The sequence below is a fragment of the Papio anubis genome, chromosome 15 (genome assembly GCF_008728515.1).
Source record: "Papio anubis isolate 15944 chromosome 15, Panubis1.0, whole genome shotgun sequence".
Lineage (NCBI taxonomy): Eukaryota > Metazoa > Chordata > Mammalia > Primates > Cercopithecidae > Papio > Papio anubis.
The window spans coordinates 39,673,228-39,690,954 of NC_044990.1; positions in this window are offsets into that span (position 1 = coordinate 39,673,228).

The following is a 17,727-nucleotide window of genomic DNA, read 5'->3' on the forward strand; positions in this document are numbered from 1 at the left end:
AGTAAAAGCAGAAAAATCATGGTTATGGTTGTAAGCCATTAATATTTGGGGTTGTTTTTCATGCAGTATTATGATGGCAATAGCAGATTAGCATAGACAGTAAAACAAGTATACAAATAAATGTAAGTTAAGATAAATTGAGATGTGTTTATAGATGCAAAATGCAACATGATTTTCAGTGGTGGGAAAGCATACATTTGATATGGGGAAATATTTGGGAAAAGCCAAGTTTGAGGTCAGCCTTGAACAATTTCAACAGGCAAAAAATGTCATCGGAATTAATGAATACTTCAAGTAATCTGAAGCTTTGTAGGTGGTGCAAAATTGGTTCATCTTTCAAAAGCCTTTCTATGTTGGGAAACTGAATATGGTATTGACTTCCAAAGGGGGCATTAAAGTGTACCTGAGTGTGTTGACTCAGTCCAGTGCCCTCTGGACTTTCTGAAACCATCCCAGAGTCTTTCCAAAATCTTCCCATCCATGGATGGGGACTGGTGGTAGATACCCTATGGCCTGATGCTACTTGCTGATACTCTCCAGCATTCTGTAGTTAACCAATATAGCAGCCAAAGGCTTTCATCTGCTCCACCTGGAGAATCTTAGATTTTAGATTCTTTTGAATCCCTTTTAGATTTAACAATTATTTATTCCAAGCTTCTTATATGCAGTTTATTTTCCATATATTTTCTCTCTTAATCTGCACAGAAACCTTTTGCATAGTGTTACCATCTCCACTTTACTTACAATAGATCTGAGGACTAGACAGGTTATAAAGGAAATGCTCAGGTTACACAACTACCTACTCCATGCCTAGACCAGGACCCTGACCTGAACATTAGGCACCTGATCTACAATAGGAACCTGGTCTTATTAAAAATCTTTATGGGACTTTTCTAGAAGCAATTCCAGAGTATACAGGATGTTGTTGAGCACCTTTATATATAAAGTAATAATTATGAAATCTAGGTTTATTCAGTAAATCTAACTTTTCTAGAGGAGGCTCTAGAAAGTTGCAGAGTAAGACTATCCAGAGCTAATCTGTGTTTACTGGCTTTACTTCAAGCTATTCTAGTCCACACACAGCTCTCAATTCACCTATGAAGTTATTGAAATTTGGCTTGAGATTTGAAACTTGGTTTTGAGATTCTCAAAGCATCTTTACAATTAGAGAGTAGAGAAAATTATTCAGTGATTGACCTGATGAATCATTTTCTTCCTGGGGTTTTCAGTCTTCTCTTATTTGCTTCTAGGAGTTTTATTCATTGTATTCAAAAAGCTTTCACTCTTCTTTGCATCACAAATAATATCTTTCCCTATGCAGAGTGTTATAAGCATTATCTGTTAAAGCATACCTGTTAGAAACCTAAAATTGGAAGTCAGTGCCTGGAAGCAGGGGGTCCTTTATAGATAGCTGAAGTCTTTGAAATTAGTTTTTCCTTGTGATTCAACAGGTCTTGAATGTTGTGACCTTGATTTAATATTTATTGAGCTTCCACAAGGTGCTAAGCCTTCAAGATACAGAACAAATCCCATTTTTTCGATTAAGTTTTTACCTGATTTAATTTGTCTTATTTATATTTATTAAAGCCCCAGCAATGTCGTTACAGATGTACTCACAGATCTGTTTCACATGCAGCATGGTCAAATAACGAGGGAAAAAAGAAAACACAGACTCATGCACACAAATTATAAATGTTTTGTAGAAACAATAACTCATTCATTGATTTCATGAAACCTATGGCTTAGCTTTTTTCCTTGCACGGGTGAAATTATAGAGACTGACAATGCTTTGGTTTCAAATTTTATTTTAGAAGGTTAATAATGATATTTGAGACTGTACCATCTTATTATTATGCTAATCAACAAAGCCACTCTAAGTCTATTTTGAAAATGAACCTTCTTCTCCATTACAAAAAATTAATAATAGTCTCAATTTTCCCACTCAGAATTTGTCATCTTAATGTTGAATCATAACAACCTTTAATTTGAGGACAAATTATAGAGAGATTTATAAACAGCAGTTATTGTCTTCTTAAAGGTCTTTGTCTTTATAGATAAGTTATAGCTAACTACCATCAGTAGCTCTTCTGTGGAAATGTCTTGGGGGTCCCAGGCCTGCATTTAATGTCAGAGGAAAAACAGGCAATATTCAAAGTCAATAGAACTGAACATCTCCTGTTCAACAATGTGGAACTGAAGATCATTAACAGATTGAAAAATTGCAAAACAAAGTTTCTAAAGATATTTGGAACACTGAGCATTCTGCATAATAATCCATAATAGGACTAGCAGTCAGTGTTCCATAGAATATCTGCTTTAAAATTAACTGTTGGCACTTTATTTTTAGAACCTGATTCTTTATTCAGTGTGATTTGGGACAGGCCAGATGTTAGTTCGATGTCTAGTTCTTTCTCATTAAAGCTGTAGATGCCATAAAAAGAGAACTCCTTAGCCTGAAAAAAAAAAAAAAAAAAAAAAAAAGAACTCATTGAAATGGTGCTATGTACCTTAGAAAATACAAAGAAAGTAGAAGCATTAATAGGAAAAGGATAAAAGTTAAAGTTCTATTATTTTTCTCCAGTGTTAGAATTCTTCTCAGTATCCCAGTACATCATCTTGAAAAACCCCTTTCATAAATATGTCTTATTTTAGAGGCCACTGCCTTAAATCTACTAGCTTGACTGTTAGTATTTTAGATCATCTGGAGAGATACCAAAACTTGTATTTGATATCACTGTATAGCTAAGCTCAGGTGTGTAATCATTCCTTTTGTTCCTAGAAGATGACTGTTACAGAAACTTAAATGTGACCACTTACATGTAAAAAGAAAATAAGTAACTGTCGCTTCGTGGGGTACAATTATTGTTAATTTTGCCAAAATTGTTGGCTTTGACTTTATTCATGTGATCAGGATTACTGTGATCCATTGATAATAGATGTTTCCAAAGTTGAGCAAAAGACTTGAAACCATCTTGGACTGTTAAAAAGTGCTGAAGGCAAACTAGAATTCACTTTATCTTTACTTTCTTTACCTTCTAGTTGCACCATGTTTTACATGAATAGTCAGCCCCAGAGATAGAGAGCCAAGGGTGCAGTAGGCCTGAAAGTGGGAATTTATGGACACATGATTTCTTTCTGGTCTGATTGGGTTGTCAGTTTCACTGGAGAAGATATCTGGGGGAAAGGCCCAGCTATTACGTGACTACCAAAGGAGATCATGCATTGGGGAATGGGAATGAAGTTTTCCTTGAGCTCTCCAGTCTTGCATCATGGCTCTCCAGATATTATTTTGATGAAATATTTTCTGCTTTAAGAACACTACATTAAAGGGAATATTTCCTTATTAATATGCCTTTAGTTAGAAGTAATGTTAATAGGTGTTAAGTGAACAAGTATTTCTATGGCCACATGCATTTGGAAAATAACTTGTTATTCAAAGTTTAACAGTCCTTCATAGGCTACTCTACACATTACTCTCTGATGGAGGAATGTGCATGCATTTATCTTACAAAGTCAACTCTTACCGGGTTTCAGAGTTGCTATCTGCTTAGATCTTACCAGAATAATGTTCCATGAAACATACGCTGAGAAATGCTGGTCCATAGGGATCATGTTTCCAGGACAAGCCTTCTAAAGATGAGGGTCTAACAGAACCATTCCTAGTTTTGGTATTTCGGTTTTATGCAGCAGTTAGAAGGTATATTAAAACAAAACAATACAACAACTGAGTTGAGATCAGGCACTTAACACTCACAGATTTTATTTATTCATCAAGCATTTACTTAGTGTTCACTTGGTTTGTTTATCTCTATCTCACAGGATTCAAAAATGAGTGAAGCATAGCATCTTTCCTGCATAAACATTAAAAAAAGAACAAAGAAAGTGAGAGAGGAGTCTTCTATCCACTTCTAAATAGAACAAAATGGTATCTCAGTGCCCTTAACTTTGAAAATGAAACCGAGCTTCTAGATCATCTCAAGATTTTGCAGCTTTGGAGAAAGCACGCTGTAGGACTCGTGGCATAGTGAGCTGCATTTTTGCCATGAGCGTCTGTATTAGGAAAATCTGGAGACTGCCCTCTCAAATGGCTCCTTGGGCCATGGATCATGGCTCAGGGGATGGGAGGAGGCAAGTCTAGGAGGGCCTGCCTGTGAGCTCAGGTGAGATGCCTTTGAGGCCACTAGGGAGAAGGTGGGCCAGAGTCATTGATGGGATTTGAATAGTGAAGGGGGTAATAAGCCAATGAAATCTGGATTGCTCAACTTAATATAAGCACATAAGTACTGTGTGAGGAAAATAAACTATGGAGAAAACAGATTTTCTTCTGCTGTCATCCCACAATAATGAACACAGAAGACTTCTGTGACCAAATGTGGGTCCTCCCCTGCACCCCACACACCAAGCAAGAGATCAATTCTGCAATGGACACAAGCATTGGGTATCCTCCACTTCAATCCTGACACCATCTACCTGGAGATAGCAGCAGATACCGCAGGTTGTGGGCTCAGTCCCACAAGACTGCCCTCGAATTTGGATGCCAATCACAAGCCCCAGGTTGTTTTATCTGTGCTTCTGACTGACTGGCTGTAAATAGAAGTTCCCACAATTCCCTTCTTCTGTTCAATTAGTTTGCTCGAGTGGCTCACAGAACTTGTTACAGATAGTTAGACAGGCACGAGTGGGGCAGGAGAGGGTCCTCCCCCACCTAGGAATGTTGGGTGATGGTTTGACAATTATCACATTGCCTCTCTAAAAGTGATAGGTTGGCAGCCGGTGCCAGGGAAAGGCCATTTCCTCATGGTCTATACCTGTTGCACTAAAATGTTAATTGAATGCAGATGCCAGTCGGGAGCAAATTTCTGGGCATGCACAGTAAGAGACAAAATGGCTGAGTATGATCTTCTGGGCACACTCCACCAGAAAAGGGAAGAAAAGCCTCAGATGGGCATGTGTACAACTTCCTAAACACACTGCATGTGCTCACTTCCCAAGCATAAGGAGGGCACTGTGCATGCAGGCAGCCCACCCTAAAGGTAGAATCATGGGAAAGGGGCCAGCCTATGAAGTCCTAGGATCAAGGTTAAAGATCACACTTGTTCTTCAAGTTACCTGCTTGGGTCTCTTCCAAGAATACTTTCCTTTCTTTTCTGTTCTAAAGCTTTTTAAAATAAACTTCCACTCCCGCTCTGAAACTTGCCTAGGTCTCTTTTTCTGCCTTTGCCCCTCAATTGAATTATTTTTTTCTGAGGAGGCAGGAATTGAGGTTGTTATAGATCCACATGGAGTCACTGCTGGCAGCCTGGATAACTTCCACTGGTAACAAACTCAGGGAAACACGTAGGTTTACAGGTTTATTGCAAAGAACATAACAAAGGATGTAGATAAAGACATGGGGAGGTCAAGGTATGGGGAAGATGCATGGAGCTTCCTTGCCCTCTCTGGGCATGCCGCCTTTCAGGAACCTTCATGTGTTCAACTGTCTGGAAGTTCTGTGAACCCTGTCCCTTTGGGTTGTTATGGAGGCTTCATTACACAAGAGTGATTGATCAAACCATTGGCCATTGGAAATCAACTCAACCTTTAACCCTTCTCCATTCCCTGGAGGTTGAGGGGAGGGACTGAAAGTCCCAACCCTCTAATCCTGCCCTAGTCTTTCCAGCGGCCAGGCCCCATACTGAAGCTACTTAGGAGCTGCCAACCATCAGTCAATTCATTAGCATATAAAAAGGTATCACTTTGGATATTCTAAGGATTTTAGGAGTTGTATGTGAGAAAATAGGAAAGAAGACCAAATAATCATTTTACACTATCACAAGTACTCCGTCTGGTGAGATATAGAAAACCCAAATCTCTTAGAGCAATAATCTCAAGAAAAGATTATAAGGTGTCCTTGTATTTAAAAAAAAAATTAATTTTATCATAGTTAAAAAAATTGGGGAGAGTAGAATGTAAGAAAAAATGTCTGAATTTCACAGACAGGCTTAGCCTTGACACATGCTGGCCGTGTTACTGAGCATGCTACATTAAGTTCTCTATGTATAAATGGTTTTTTTTTTTCATTTATTACAAAGGTCTAAGACCTATCCTCATAGCTATTGTGGATATTAAATGAGACACTACACATAAATTAACAAACACGTAGTAGATATTCAATAACCATTGGTTGCCTTCTTCAGACATTACATTGTCTGAAGCTATGATTAAAGTGATCATAGCTGACTGATTTCTTGATGTGAGAGAAATGGTAGGCTTTCTTTTAAAGATGGGAGAAACTTTAGAAGGATCAGCTGGTATGTAGCAAGGAGCTACACTAAGGTTGGAGGAGAATTATAAGGGCAGGGGAGGTGGGACGGGGTTGTGAATTATACCCATCCACCAATGGTGAAAGCACACTTATTTCCTAGAAATTTGTAATCACAACTGAGATCATTCTCTGATGTAGCAGAGAAAATATAATATCTAAACTTACAACTATTGGGATCACTTTCTCTACCTGGGTGACTAGAGAAGCAGAGGAGGCCACTCTAAAGAAAGAGGAGGGAAGAATTAGGCCAAAAAAAAAAAAGAGTCCAGATGTGAAAGCCAGCCTAAGTTCCTGCTTCTGTTTGTTTCTGGGGATCAGATGTGTTCTCTCCTTAGCTTGTGTAATCAAATCCCATACCATTACACCAAATTTCTACTTTTAAGCATAAGCTAGTACTTCTTACCTAAAGACCACAGAGCAGGAAATTAAGCAGTTTCCGCAATTTTCTACTGATCCCACAAAGACAGCTTAAATGTTCTTACTTATCTGATTTAAAAGAATTGAAGGAGGAGGCAAGGGGCACTTCTTGATATTTCCTGATGAGGACTGAGCCCACCTCTTAGTTGAGAGTTATCCCTTAAATTGCCTGTGGCAGTTCTTTCAGAAATACGGTTACTACAAGATGATTGTGTCAGAGGTCATATGTTTTGGTTTTGTGATTGCTTCTCTAAGCCTTCAAATCATTCTGCAATTAACAGAATGGATTAAGCAAAAGCTGCTGTGCCTTCTCACTGGGCCTGTTGAGTCCTGTCCCCAAAACAACTACTGCCAGATAGAAAAGGAAGTAAGCAGGGTATTTTATTAAGGAAAGCCACCTCCAATGTCACTGTGTTTTGTGTCTCTGAGCTACTTTAGGGAATAATCTTAATGTTTTGTATATTTTGTTTTGGGGATACATGTTTAAAAATTCATATATTCATATCTTGTGAGAGGCACTTTTCTAGATTCTGGGGATAAAGAAGGAACAAAGATAGGTGAAATATTTGTTCTCAAATGCTTAAATTCTGGAAGGGGCAAACACAAGCATATAATAAAAAAGTAGATGTTAAATGTTTTTCACAGAATTAAGATTAATCAATGTGATAAAGTGACTGTATGGCTGAATTAGGTTATCACCCTTTTCAGAATAGGTGACATAAATCAAGATCTGAAAGAAGATATGGAACCAGCCACACAAAGACCTTGAATGAAGGCATTCCAGGCAGAGGGAGCAGCTAGTGCAAGGCAGTAAAAAAGGAATAAACTGGCTGTGTCCAAGAAACAGCAAGATGGTGGAGCACAGTGGGTGAGAGAGAAGCATGAGCAAGATGAGACAGGCTGGTAGGTGGGGAGCAGGGTTGTACAGGGCTTACCAACCAGATCAAGAAATTGGGATTTTATTCGGGTGCAATGGGAATGTCTTAGAGTGTTTTAAATAGAATAATGATATTAGTTTGAATTACGGTATTTTAAAAATAACTCTGCTTCTTTGGTGGGTGGATTACAGGAAAGCAAGCAGGGAAATGTAGAAACCAGTTAGGAGGTCTTTTAATGGTTCACCCTGTAGGTAATAACAGCCTGAACAATGATGTTTATGGGAAACATGGAGTATATCTATAGGCTGTGGATATGCATTTGAGGCTGAATTAATAGCATTTGTCAATGTATTACATGGCGTGTGTGTGTGTGTGTGTGTGTCCCTGCATATGTGAGAATACATACACTTCGGGAAGGATAGCGTTAAGAGATGAACAAAGATAATTTCTGGACATTTTGCTTGAACACTTGGGAGACTGTTGGCATTATTTACTGAAATGGAAAAGTTGAGGGGGAAATAAGCTTGGTTGACGCAGATGGTAAGAAATCAAGATTTTGCTTCTGAGACATGCCAATTACATATCTACTTTAGAATAAAATAAGTATGGAATCATAGGAGATAAAAATGTGAGACTCATTAGGATCAAGATGGTGTTCCAAACCATGAGACTAAAAAAGAAAACAGAAATAATGGGTCTAAGAAAGAGTATTGGGAACCAACGTTCGTTCGTTCGTCCCTTCGTTCGTTCGTTCATTCATTCATTCATTCATTCATTCATTCATTCATTCATTCATTCATTCATTTTCTTGAAACCAAAGGTTTCCAATCAGGTTGCCTGACTGGTCTTTATTTATATATAACCCCAGATTTCTTTTTTCCTCATTTGTACAAATTTGAGGACAAGTGCAGTTGTGTTCCATGCATCTATTGTATGGTGGTGAAGCCTGGGCTTTCAGTGTATTCATCACTCAAATGTGTACATACATTGCACTGTTTAGGTAATTTCTCATTACTCATCCCCTCCCATCCACCCACCCTTCTAAGTATCTGATGTCTCTTCTTCCATACTTGATGTCTGTGTGTTTACGCTATTTAGCTCCCACTTATTAGTGAAAATATGCATATTTAACTTTCTGTTTCTGAGCTATTTCACTTAGGATAACGGCTCCTAGTTCCATCCAAACTGCTACAAAAGACACGAGTTCATTCTTTTTAATGGCCAAGTAGTATTTCACGGTATATAAACATACTACGTTTTATTTACTCAATCATCCATTGATGGACACTTGGACACGTAGGTTGATTCTGTATCTTTGTGATTGTGAATAGAGTACTGACATTTAGAAGTCAATCAGAAGTGAATTGAGATTCAGCAAAGGAGACAGAAAAGGTGTAGTCAGTGATGTTAGCAGAAAGTCAGGAGAGACCAGTCTTAAACAATCCAAAAAAAAAAAAAAAAAAAGTGTACCAAAAAAGGAAGTCAAATATACCCAAGTCCCTAAAGGTCAAGAAACTACAAAGAAAAGCTAGTATTGGCTATATTCTAAACAGTCGATTGCTGGATCATCTGGTAGTTCTATTTTTAATTTTCTGAGGAAGCTCCATGTTGTTTTCTGTCATGGCTATACTACTTTACATTCCTATCAGCTGTGCCTGAATGTTCCCTATTCTCCACATCCTCACCAGCATTTGTTATTTTTGTTCTTCTGCTTAGAGCCATTCTAACTGGGGTGAGATGATATCTTATTGTGGTTTTGATTTACATTTCCCTGATGATTAGTGATCAATTGTATATTTGAATATGAGATGCAAACAGAGGCTACCACTGGGTATATTAAAATTTACCCCCAAACACCCCCCAAAACAAAAAATCAAAACAGGAAATAATGGCAAAACATTAACTAAAACAAAGGTAGTAGATACTGAGTCAATGGAGATGGAAACAGAGTTCTGGGTTAGTGGGGCTGCCGTTTTCAAAACCAAGGAGGGAGGGTAGTGAAGCCAAATATGAGTCATTGAAGGCTTGGTGAGTGTCTTTGGAGAGGGATCAACTCATGAAGACCTCACTTTTATCTTTTTAAAAATTATTCAGAGGGGGTTCTTGATTCTAGTAGAGTAGCTAATCTGAAGACTTTCTCCCCACTTTCTTGCTGATTATATCAAATTCATTAAGATGCCTTGATTGTAGGATAAAACACTCAATTTATCAGCTAATAAGAAAGAGTGATACGTGCTAATTAAGCAATGGCACAGTGTTTTATTTTCAAAGTTATAATTATGTTGTTTACTCATTGAAATAGCTTTTTTAGACTAATTTGCTCATGGAATTAAATAGATATCACTCTTGTGTATACCTAAAACTAGCAATTACATATAAAGAGAATTGGTTAAATATTTTTAAAACTTCTTTACATTTGGAGTCTAACTCTTTTATATTACTTTTCAACTCAGCAAAGTCATCCATATTTTTGCACATGATATTATAACCTATGCCATTAAGAGCATTATAGCATTTCTTAAAAGCATTTTGAAGTTTTCTTCCAAGTTACTAACTTATGAATTTTGAAGCTGATGTTTTTACATTTGACTAATTTATAGCTTTATTTAACCTTACTGAATCATGCATCACTGAATATTAAACAGTTTCTCTTCAAAATCAGCATTAAATTTCTGACAAACTGATGTTTTCTGTCTTAATGATAGTTTTACGTGATTAATAGATATATCAGTCAGTCTCTTGTTGCTGTGAAATTTCTTTCATTGACTTTGAGGAATTTTTCACTTTCTCTTGCCTTCAGGTACATTGCTTGGCATGCAGTACCAACAGTGCATAATTCATTTGAATGCATGATGATATATACTACTATGACCAAGTTTGCATATGCATGCACAGACAATGGCAATTTATAATGAATTACATCTGGCCCACAACAATTATAAACTCCATTGGTTTCAAAAATGTTAAAATGTGAAAAAAATATACATTTTAAAATCAATATAACATGAATTTACTTCTCATGTTCTGGGTCCTTTTGCATAAGAGAATTACACAGGAAATAACATGTTAATTGTTTTATAATGACATTTTTGCCTTATTTATCAATCACATATTAATTTATGTAACGGAAATCCAGATAGCCACTTTTTAAAAATCAAAAAGAAAAAAAGAAACACGCATAGCAAATCAGAATGTACTGAATTTCTAGCTTATCTTATAGCTAGGGAGTGGCTATATGACAGTTCTGTCCATTGATATGTAAATTGATTTCTCCTGGATTTCTTGGGAAAGTTTTTACATTCCAAAGGGACATATGAAGCTGATACAACCACCCACACCACTAATCTGACTTTGAACATAGACTTGTCTGTAGATGCAGTGCCATCTTGCAACCATTGGGTAATACCCAGGTGAGTGGGAGCCAACATAAGATGGCAGAACAGAATAACACACTCGGTTAGGAGTAGTTTCACTGGGAGGCAAGTGAATCACCTGAGGTCAGGAGTTCAAGACCAGCCTGGCCAACATGGTGAAGATGTTTAGAAGAGAACATCTTCTTATATATATATATAAGTATATATATAAGCTGGATGTGGTCACATGCACCTGTAATCCCAGCTACTTGAGAGGCTGAAGCAGGAGAATTGCTTGAACTCAGGAGGTAGAGGCTGCAGTGAGCAGAGTAGTTTCCATGAACAGATAAAGTAGTTCCAGCAACTGCCTATCTCTAGACTTTTTATATGAGGAAAAGAAACTCTCGTTTGTCTAGTAGTTGGAATATACGTGATCTGCAGCCAAACGTTTTGCTAGTACAACTTATATTGGCATACTCAAAATGTTAGGTTTCTGCATTGGGTTTTCACTCTTAAATATAACCAGGTACTCTAATCACTTCCTTTTTTTTTTTTTTCTGGAAATTGTTCTGAGTTACTCAATGGTTCTCATTTCGGGGGAGGTTTTCCTATACCAACTTGCTGTTCTCAGATTCTCCAGGTTTTGTCTGCCCTTTTCATCCAATTTTAAGAATTGGCTACCAATTCAATATTCTGTCATACTGATCCACACACCTGATTGAAAGCAGTAAAGTTAATCATTTCCAGAGCTGTTTTTTATACCTCTTAAATTCATTGCATATTATTTGCTCACTTACAAGGAATAATCTCCCATAGAGGTGATCTCAATCTGAATACCAGTTTATATAAGAATATGGCTGTAACTTTTTTGCCTTTTCTGTAATACTGAGTGCTATGGTGTGAATGTGTCCTCCAAATTTCATGTGTTAGAAATCTAATCCTAAAATTCATATGTTGATTGGATATGGGGCCTTTGGAAGATAATTAGGACCAGCTAAGGCTCTCACCAGATGCTGGTCCCATGCTGTTGGACTTCTCAGCCTCCAGAACAGTGAGCTAAATAAACCTCTATTCTTTATATTAATAAATTACCCAGTCTGGGGTATTCACTTATAGCAACAGAAAATGAGCTAGGACACTGAATGACCAAAATGTCTCCAAATGTGATTTGAATGGTGAGTCTGAGATTCAATACAGAAAAGAACTATTTCAGATAGAGTTAAGATGAGAATCTCCAAAGTAGAACAAGTGGGTAGCTGTTTTCAGGTGAAGAATCATGAAGTAGAGTTCAAGGTTCTGCTGATAAGCAAAATAAATGTTGTTACCTTTAGGTTAGAGCAAATCAACATTCATGGAAGCTTTCATTGCTAGTCTATAACCCAGGAACAAATTATTGGTGTGTAACTCTTCTAACTATAGTTCTCAAGAAATAGATAAAGGCATAATGATAACTGCTTAAATCTGTTGACTTAGTCAACAGACTAAGTCTGTTTAATTATAATTTTAAATTAGAATTTCACAGGTTTCCATTCATTTTCACATAACTTATGTTGAAATATTTATTTGGGTCTATGGTGGAAAGAACTCTTCTCAATCTTATTAGTAGAAATAAATTAAAGTTAGCACTGATAGAACAGTAAAAAAAAAAAAAAAAAAAGGTTACTAAAAATATAGTAGATTAGCCAATAGGCTCCTTCCTAGAGAGTCCTTGCGAAGCTTGGAAAGATCCACTTGAATTTGGGCAAGAAATCAAATCATGGTTCAAATTAAGGGCATTATAGCTCTATTTCTACATTGCCTGATGAATTGTTAACAATTTTTGACCTTTTATTGCAATAAAGTATATTTCTAAGAGAGTGTTTCTCTCTCTTTAAAAATATTTCTATTATGTATATTTTTGTATTATTATTTTAATATTGGCCAATAATTTATTAACTTTTTTGTTTTTAAAAGGAGAAAAAGAATCCCTAGTTTAGGAAAGACAGTCCAGTTAAGAGCTTGCCTTTTAACATACCTTCTGCCCCCTGAAGAGATCTTTTTAGCCTTCTATGCACATCACCTCTGATAGTATTAAATTTCTCCAAGAGAAGGACTAAAAGGGGATCATAGGGAAAAGTAAATACAAAAATTCCTCAACTTACTGTCTGAGGTTACTGACATATTATTTAAAAAGAATTGAATTTTAAGAACTAAATGCTTCATTTCCCAAGGGTTTATACATTTTCCCTATTTAGTTTTCCAGCAAAACAATTTTGATAAAGGCAAAGATAGAATAACCTCATTAATACATTAATATCAGAGGCTGAACTTCTGATCTCCCTGAAATGCATAATAATTTTTTTTCTGTTAATACTTATCTTCTTGTCAATGTAAATTAAATCTCTCTCTCTTTCTCCGTCTCTCTGTCTCTCTCTCAGAAAGGTTAATTTTGGGCCGGGCACGGTGGCTTACGCCTGTAATCCCAGCACTTTGGGAGGCCGAGGCTGGTGGATCACCTGAGGTCAGTAGTTCGAGACCAGCCTGACCAATGTAGTGAAACCCCATCTCTTCTAAAAATACAAAAATTAGCCTGGCATGGTGGTGGGTGCCTGTAATTCTAGCTACTCAGGAGCCTAACGCAGGAGAATTGCCTGAACTGGGCAGGCAGAGGTTTCAGTGAGGCGAGATCGCGCCATTGCACTCCAGCCTAGGCAACAACAACAAAACTCCGTCTCAAAAAAAAAAAAATAAATAAATAAAAATAAAAATAAATAAATAAATAAATAAAAATAATAATAATAAAAAGGCAGGGCGCAGTGGCTGAAGCCTGTAATCCCAGCGCTTTGGGAGGCCGAGACGGGCGGATCACGAGGTCAGGAGATCCAGACCATCCTGGCTAACACGGTGAAACCACGTCTCTACTAAAAATACAAAAAACTAGCTGGGCGAGGTGGCGGGCACCTGTAGTCGCAGCTACTCGGGAGGCTGAGGCAGGAGAATGGCGTGAACCCGGGAGGCGGAGCTTGCAGTGAGCTGAGATCCAGCCACTGAACTCCAGCCTGGGCGACAGAGCGAGACTCCGTCTCAAAAAAAAAAAAAAAAAAAAAAAAAGGGTTAATTTTGGTCCTTCAACCCTTATGGCACCTGTGAAGGTGGTTTCACAGCATTTGGCAGTTTTTGTTTTAGTAGCTAACTTAATAGGTAACAATAATTTAAGGAACTTGAATTTTCATAATGTACTTTTTACAGAGGACATTAGTAACTTTGAGCTCAAAACATTATTTCCATATGGATTATTTCTCTGGAACGCTATTTAAACTAAAAGAAAAAAATGGATACTCTCAAACTACTAGTATGAAATTAAAAGATAAAAGGTAAGCCAAGGGAAGATACTCTTAAATAGCCTACTGGAACATCGTAAGATAAATATTTTTGACTAGGTGGAAAGAGTCCATTCCACTCTTCAATTTAATTTGTAACTTAATATTAATTTGCTAGAGTTTGATTATACATGCAATTGAAAAAATGAAATTACATGAATATAAAGTTTAAAATTGGAGCAAATATCTCTTCAGTTCTGTGACTTCATGATGTGTACATTTTATTCGCATAGTTTGTAAAATGTTCTAGTAGACTATTAAGTGATTGTGCTTTTACCTCTTCTCCACTTAAAGGGATTGGAAGGCTACGTAATCCTATATCTTGTTTTTGTAAAGATGATCAGAAAAGTAAAGTAGTGTGAAATTATTTAGACACCCCTCCACTCTCCTGTTTTTTTTTAAAGCAGGAATTCTAATAAATCCAATGAAAGGTTATAGAATCGGTGATCACAGTCAATGATGAATAAAGGTATAAAGACATTGTTCCTACTGTGCAGATAGTACAGCAGATATCAAATTAGTCTATATTGATTACTGGTAAGCTGCTTGCTCATCTTTGTAAGTCTTTAGCAATTTTCCTAAATTTTATAGATATTAAGGTTTTTCCATTCTACTTTTTGTAATGTTGTAGTGCTGTCTTTATTAAACTCTTGAAAAGTCACGCCAGACTTCAAAATGCTGTGCAGTTTTAATATTGACATGAGAAGTGAGCACAAATAGTTGCAAACTCTCATAGTTAATTCCACAAGAGTTTCTTTAGATGAGCTCTAGGCAACAGTTATCATGTATTTTTAAATGGAAAATCTGTTTCTCCAAATTTCAACTTAATACTTTTTGAGTCGATTATTCTCAAACTTTCTTTGTGCACCTCTTACAAGATGTTGAAAAACTGTACATTCACACATACAATATTAAACTTTCATTTAAGATGTAACATTTATCATGTTGCATATGTTTATATTTAAAAAAAAAATCAAATTATCTTTTTAAAAGTTTTCAATGGAAATAAATGCCAGAGCAATTTGATACTCATCATCAGCTGTCTAAAAAAATATATATGAATATTCTTTAACAGTTAAAAATTTTTACTTCATTTTTCCCTGTGATCTTATATTTATTCCTCTTACTCAACAGAATTTTACATTAATGTAAAATATGTTTTTGCTTGATAGATCAGAGTTATATATTTTATTCAATGAAACTATGTATATAAATTAAAATGTTATTTCTTGTGACCAATAATGTTCTAAGTGGTTAACATCTTCATTGAGTTATCATTATAATTATCAGTTCAAAATTACCATAAGAACATAAACCTAAAATTTTTGATAATTAATCAAAATTTATGTTTATATGATTTTAAAAATTGATGTATTGATGTGAGAATGAGATAATTCAACACTAGTTCTATGCTGTTTTTCTTTTTTATTAAGTACTGAAAACTACATAGAAATAGATACAAATAAATAAGTTACTTTGAACTCCTACCTTATTTGTTAAAAATCACAGACTGAACTGTCATCAAAAATTATGTTTGATCGCTACCAGTTTATAGCTTTAGGCCATTTTTGTTTTTCAATTTTGTCTTAAGCAAATAATTGGTAATTACCTGTCTTGGAAATGGATTTGTTTCCCAGTTACTAATGCCTTTTGCCTTTTCAGCACCCTCTATTGAAATTACCCTTTGCTGCTTTGGTGGTTTTCAGAGCTTGGGGCAATTCACTGCAACAAGATTCTGGATGTAGGAAATGTGTGTCCTTTTTTTTTTTTTTGTAAAGTGGGAGAAAGGCAACTGGGCCAGGAGAACCAGCATGATAAGTTCTTTGGCTTATCAAGTGTTTGCAACAAGTACAAAAGACTCTTGATACTCAGGAAACTGATACTTGTAACTTTTTTGTATTGCACGCCCCTTCAAAAGTTTCCAGCTATAGACAAAGAACCCCCATGCCATATTCATTGCTTTGGAAACTCTCAAAGCTCTATGTATTCTTTAGTAATATATTTAGGAACTAGTTTTTTATTCTACTATATTGCAAAAGGAGCAAGTTGACTTTCTCATCCCATCAAGACTATTGGTTTAAGCAGGGAAAGGGTGGTGGTCGGGCAACAGATAGAAAGGAAAAAAAAAGTGAAATAACTAAGAAAACCTCATTCTGCTTTGATGTAAAGGTACTTAGGTCTAATTTCCTTAGAAAAAAAAAATGAGTGTATCATCTCATTTAACCAGAACTCTTTGTCAGGAGATTTTAAGTCAAAATTACTTTGAGATCATGTAAATATACTCTTCCTCACGAAACTTTTACTATCAACTTTGAAAGCCATAGGTGATTTTCTTATTTCTGCAATCCTTCTATGTTTATTATCTAGTATTTTACTATAAATAAGTATCTTTCTATTTAAATCTCTATGGACTTGCAGATTCTTATTTTATTCCATGAATTAAAACCCATTATATCATTATCTCTCTTTTTGCTGAAATTTTCCTAGATTTGTCCTATATTAGAAAATAATTGAGAGTGTAGAGATAGATAAGAGAGTGCTTATGGCAATTTAAAAAGATTCATTGTGATGAGAATGCAAAAAGGAATATAGATATTAAATATGAGAAAAGCAATCAAAATGAATGAAAATAAATATAACAAAAATAATTAGAGATAAAGTGATATCTAGGGAGACAGACAAAGGAGATCTAGCATACACTTATTGGAAATTCCTATATAATAGATCAGAATACATACTTGAAATATGATTGAAGAAAATATGAACTTTGAAATGGCATGTCAGGTCTTAGGAAAAATTAACATGTTATGATCAACACGGAGACATATCCTAATACAACGGCTGAACTTTGAAGATAAAGATTCCTTTGGACAATCAGGCAAAAGCAATGATTCATCTCTAGAGGGTAAAAACAAAACAGACTGACATCCAACTTCTCCACAGTAGTATTTATTCTAGAGGACAGTGGAGAGATGCCTCTAAAATTTTCAAGAAAAGAAAGTATGACCCAAGTATCTTATATCATCCAAATTTTCATTCAAATATAAAAGCAATAAATAATTTTTAATGTTCATTAACTCTGAAAATACTAGGAAAATATTTGCAATTCATATCACAAAGTGCCAACTTTTATGTATCTGTAAAGAACAGGTAAATAAGATTTTTTAATATGAAGAATCTTATATAAAAAACTCGAGAGAGACCAGTAATCCAAAAGATACATGGGCAAAGATTATGACCAGTTTACATGAAAGAAAATATAAATGGCTCTAAAATATATATGGAAAGGTATAAATTTCATTCATAATGAGAAATGCAAATGAAAGTCATACTGAAATATCATGTTTGACCCATTAAATTGGAAAAGATCACAAAGCTTGATAACACTGTGTATTAGTGAGTGTGTGTGAAAGAAG